The following is a 6,008-nucleotide window of genomic DNA, read 5'->3' on the forward strand; positions in this document are numbered from 1 at the left end:
GGTAACAGTTTTTGTTTTCTCCTGAAGGACCCAGAGGGGAAGCCCAAGAAGCAGATATCTGTGACAGCCATGATGGGACCTACCTGGTGTTTTATGTGCCAGACATGACTGACAGATACACCACTCTCATTAAGTACGGAGGAGACAAGATCCCTTATTCACCCTACTGAATCACCGGAGATGCCAGCAAGTGCACTGTCACTGAATGTTGTCCAGTGGCCAGGTAGGACTCACTTCCTTGGTTGCTTATACACTTGTAGTTTTCTTTGAAAACGGCCCTTTAAGTCACTTGATCCATGACTTGAGCGAGCACTCTCCATTTGTTCATTTGATAGTTATTGTAGAAAAGATAAGAAATGATGCTTTAGTCTTTTTGTAAATTATAGTCAAACATACAATAAACTGAGGTATTCCCTTTGGTTAACAGAGCAATCCGATAATAAAAGTGGACAAAGCACATCGAGTTGCCACAAATATCTTTGTATATTACGCAGTGGGGCAAAAAATGAGGTGACCAAATACTTCTTTTCCACCATAATTTGCAAATCAGTTCTTTAAAACTCGGACAAGTTAGAGGTATACCTATGATGAAAATGACAGGCCTCTCTCATATTTTTAAGTGGGAGAACGTGCACAATTGGTGGCTGACTAAATACTTTTTTGCCCCACTGTATTTGATCCTGTCTCCCTCAATACTATTTAATATCTAAATGCTTGATTCATCATATTATAACAAATGTGCTGTTGTAGCTACTGACAGTGAGTTTGATTCCATTTTTTCCATCTACCAAAGAGAAATAATATCTCTTAGTGGCAGGTGGATCACACGTTGATTCTAACACTTTGCATATGACTGGGTAGGATGAGCATTTTATAAGCGCTTGTGTGGTTTTTGTTTATTTAAGGAAATACATCAGTTTCCCTTGTATTTTAAATTTGAGTGAAGATCCTAAATTGGCCCCCACTCTTCACTTTGAGAAAAGGCTAATCTGTCTTATCCCCACATGAGCACAGTCAGATATAATACAGGCTTTCACTCAGGAGCAGGAAGGCTAAAGGCTGTTTAATGTTTGATCTAACTGTGTCAGACATTTGCGTTCTCACGTGCATGGACAATATCTTGAAAACTTCAGAGCTGCAGTGCATGTGTAAAAGTGGTTAGAAAGCAGTGCTTTAACACAGGTTTTGTCTCTTTGCGTAGCTGTTCGGTCCATCCAGACTCCCCTCGATATACAACAGTGATGCCAGCAACTCAAATACAAGCTCTCTCCAAGTGATTCCTTCATCATCAACATCTGCATCCATGATCCATTAGCTCAACAGCAACATCTGTCAGCTGTGCATCCAACTCGGGGGAATCGCCTGCTGTGCTCAGCCAGTGGGCCGCAATTTCTGTGCCTTGTTGATGGCCTCGCTGTATCCTGTGCTGGAGAAAGCTGGTGAGGAGACACTGCTGGTGAGCCAGGCGGCGCTGAGCTCCATGTAGGACATCAGTAAGGCCTGTGGATACACTTCCCTCAAGGAACTGATCAATGAGAACTCTGACTACCTGCTTAATGACATATCACTCAACCTTCAGAGGCTCAGCCAGCATCCACAGGTAGTTATGAGGTGTTTTTGTTTTTAGCCCAAAATGGACACAGAAATGAGTGCTGGAGGGTTTACCCGATTTCCTTCTTTGTCTGCTTAAGCCTGTGCGTCCCTTTCAGTAAGTGATTTGAATCCACCTGACATTCAGAAGGTCGTGGTAGAGCATATCGTACGAAGGCAAGATGTCAAACACATCCAGTCCCAGGTTAGACTCCGTACCTTCTCCGGTAAGGTTCCCAGACCTAACAACAAAACTGATTATGACACGTGGCGCACACAAATTAACCTGCTCCAAAATGACCCCAGCATGTCCCCGCTGCAAATATCCAGAAAGATCCATGAGAGCCTGCTCCCACCAGCAGCTGATATAGTTAAAATGTGTGACTCACAGGTGCTATAGCGTACGGCCACAGCTTCACTCTGAGCTCCATCTCCATAGAGTGCAGACAGTGATATCTGATACTCCTTAAGACACAGGACAACAGTTTATTGAGATATTGTATTTTTTATTTCATAATATGTACTCCAACAACTCAATAGTTCTTCCCCACCTGCCTCAGGTCGCCTCCACTTAGGGAGATCCACTTAATGAGGTAAGAAACATCATCATCATCTGCAGCTTCCCAGCGCACCGTGATGTCACTGTCTGAGAAATTAGTTATCCTAAGGTCTGAAGGAGGAGGCACCTTCACTAGAAGAAAAGAATAATGTGTATGGGAATTTTTTAAAAATGGGAAAGCTACATCTTTATATCTTTCATTATTAATAACATTTACAGTACTGTGCAAAAGTCATGAGCCACACGCTGAAGTATTTCATTGGACATTATCTGTTTTTTCCAATCCTTTTTAATCCAGTTCTTGTACCTGACCATTTTCTGAGTAATGTTTTTTGTTTGTTTGTTTGTGTAAACACTTGTTTGTTTGTTTGTTTGTTTGTTTGTGTAAACACTTTGCACTGACCATTATTGGAGAATTAAAAAGCACCTAATTCAAGGAATATGTGTACACATAACAGAAAACTTGGGAAAGAACCAATTTGAAATCTTTAAGCACTTTGTTACTAGCGGCCTGTCACAAAAACACATTTTGTATAGTGTTTTTTTTTAATCTTGTTAATAAAATGTATACAAATGTGTGTGATTAATCACAATGTGTTAGTGTGTAATCACCCTGAGACATGCATGCCTGTCTGTAAGAGTCAGATCTAAAGCCACTTCTTTTTTTTTTCTTTTTTTCTTTTTTTTTTTGCCTGTCCCGTTTGGCTCTTTTGCCATCAGAATTGTTGTCTAAAGGCAAAGAAAGATGCCCAACGGATTTACTTTACCAAATTGACCATCCCAGCCTTGCCGTAATGGTCCATTTGATTCACCTTTTATTGTTTATTTTATTTTCACTTGCTGAATACGGGACAGACTTGACTGGGGGAAAGAAGGGGAGAAAGAAAGAGGGAAAGAGAAACAGCTGAGAAGAGGGACGGGGGAGAAGGGCAAAAAACAAAAACCAACAGAATGAGCAGAAAAAAAAAAGAAATAAAAAATGCATATATCGATCACCTGGATCACCTGCTGAGAAAGAAAAAAGAAAACAAGCAGAAGAGAACAAGAGTAATAGAATAAACAGCATCACAATGATATATGGGAATATGACAGTAAATACTAAATATTAAACATTATTGTGCAGCACATAAGATCAACAGAACACAGTGTGCTTTGAGGTAGGAGCCAAAAAGGGTGTAGTTTGTGGGTGTGATCACCCATGTGTACACCTGTGAGCATGGATGCGCTTGTTTTTTTTAAAAAGGTTCCTTCATGTAATGATCTGCTAGAGGGTGTGGGGGGGCCACAGCCCCGTCCTCCAGGGCATGAAGCAGGTATGGAGGAGATCAAAACTCCAGACATCCAGAGGCCCCCAGAACACAAGAGACCAAGGAAGACCAACAGAGGGGCAGCCGCGCCACTGTCCCAGAAAGAGCTGAGGAGAGTCCCAGATGAGGGCTCACTCAGCAGCCGCGGAGCAGAAGCCAGGGGGAGTTGCAGTGACGCGCCCGTGAGCTCCGCCGGCAGCCAGCCGTGCCTGAGTGACCGAGCCCCAGGCCGAGAGGCCGGGGGCACCCCACCTCCGAAGTGGCCCGAGCGAGCCCCAGGCTCCAGGCCCCGATAAGCGGCCGCCAAGGAGTGAGCCGGTGTGTACCTGGACGCCCATCCCCGGACACAAAGAACCACCAACGCACCGATGTCTGAGGGAGTCCGCCACTGGCAGGGGAAGTGGTGGTAGGGGGAGATAGGCCTCCAAACCTTGGAGGGCCTGAGATGTCCCCAGAGAGGTGGCGCCTGACACCCAACCTGACATATAGACACAGAAATACAGGCACACACATATACAAACATCCATTCCCACCCTCATGCTCTCATATGCACTTACTCCACACTCAACCAACGTGGAGACAGACATAAAGAGACGCTGTACACACGATCACACTCCCCAAGCGTACCCTACAAACCGGGTCTAGGTACCCTTGCCCCTGGAGGGGGAACTGCACCCAGACCCAGGTGGTATTACCCTTTTCCCTGCGGTGGGGGGAGGCAGACCGCCCCGACTCCGCGGCAGCAGGGAGGCCCCACACCCCAGACCGCAGTCGGACGGTCAACTCCTCCTCCTAGCCCCCCCCCCCCTCCCCCGCTCCAGCAGGTCGCAGAGAATGGGGGTGAGAGAAGACTCCAAACCTCCCTCCACCCGCTCATTGTAGTGTTGATGCATGTGTGTTCTAAGGTGCATTTAAAACCCAGGAGGGCATGGAGCTACCTGCCAGAGAGCAGCAGGTAAGCGCATGGTCCCTCCTGCTAGCCCTCAATGTCTACCGGTATGTGTATTTAACCTTGAGAGCACTTTGTTACTAGCGGCCTGTCACAAAAACACATTTTGTATAGTGTTTTTTTTATTATCTTGTTAATAAAATGTATACAAATGTGTGTGATTAATCACAATGTGTTAGTGTGTAATCACCCTGAGACATGCATGCCTGTCTGTAAGAGTCAGATCTAAAGCCACTTGTGATTTGGAGATGCAGCCTGCAGATTCTGTCCAGATTATCCCAGCTCTCTTCACTATATATCCAGGCTTCACTTATCAAATCTGTAAAATTCAAGGCTGGTCCTTAAAAGTTCCCAACAATGCAAAAACTGCATAGCCACACAAGTCCCAGCGTTTCCCACCGCAGCAGCTGTGAAACGAAAGAGGAGAAAGGATGAATGAGTGTTTGCTTATCGGCTCTCCGCTCTCCCCCAAGCTGGCGTTGTTCTTGGTAGCCATGACAACGGAGATAGTCCCAGCTTTGTAAATACAGGCCCCAACAGCCCAAAAAAGAAAAGAAAAAAAAAGGATTGGGATTCCCTGCGCAGCCCAGGAATCCCCCTAGCAGACTGAAGACACAGATAGGACCTGAACTCAGTGAGTGTGTTCGAGCCGAGGCTCGAACCAGGGCCTGTCTGTGCTTCAAGTTGCCAGGGGCCGGCAAGTGTTCTGCGCCACCTGCCCGCGTGGAAGCCGTGCAAATTTGCTATATTTGACTTCTCTGAATATAAATTATTTTTGAAAAGGAAAAGTAATAATTTTAATGTGAGGCAAAACATGTATGGTGCTCGATAAAGATGACACGCCGACTCACTTCTTCTTCTTTCTTTTTTTTGCAAAGTTTGTTTTCATATTAAACCAGTGTCAGTGACGTCATTCTATGCGACTACCACAGTAAAGGAAAAGCCTGGATCTGTACATCTTTTTCTTTTATTTTTGTTGTCTAAAACACAAAAATCGCGAAACAGTCAGCTCACAAAGTTGCAGGTTGGTGGCAATTTGGCAGAACAGCCAATGACTTAAAACATTTAAGTGCATATATCTTGCCACAAGACATGTGCGCTAAGCTAGCCAAATTAGTTTCTGTTAGCGAATCAAGTTCAAGCTCCTCACATATCATCATCCAGGGTACAGTCATATGCTCATGAGGAGATCCCACGCAGGTAACACTACGGCAGTGCAACAAGTTAAATATGCACACATTTTAAGCTATTTCCTAATATCTAACCATTATGATCAATGTTTGCCTGCAACCGACACAACCAACACAAATGTCATTGAAAAAAACAAAACCCTGTGATCACATGTTTCTGTTTTTCTAGAACAGAAGAAGCACAATTTAAAAAGCCAGTAGTAATAAACCTTTGTTGTTACTGCATGATTCGAATGAAGTACCTGAAGTCTGGCTGGAATAAGAAGTGGTAATCTGTGTACTGTGCTAGTGATCTGCATAATTCACCTCATCTGTTTGGATGGCAGAAGTCGGCTAACTACACAGCTAATTTCATCAGGCTGCTAATGAAACATCTAAAATGATAGATGGTTAACTACACAACGGAAGTAACA

The sequence above is a fragment of the Diplotaxodon limnothrissa genome, linkage group LG12 (genome assembly GCF_057381915.1).
Source record: "Diplotaxodon limnothrissa isolate DT_005_m linkage group LG12, D_limnothrissa_male_GT1.1, whole genome shotgun sequence".
Taxonomy (NCBI): Eukaryota; Metazoa; Chordata; class Actinopteri; order Cichliformes; family Cichlidae; genus Diplotaxodon; species Diplotaxodon limnothrissa.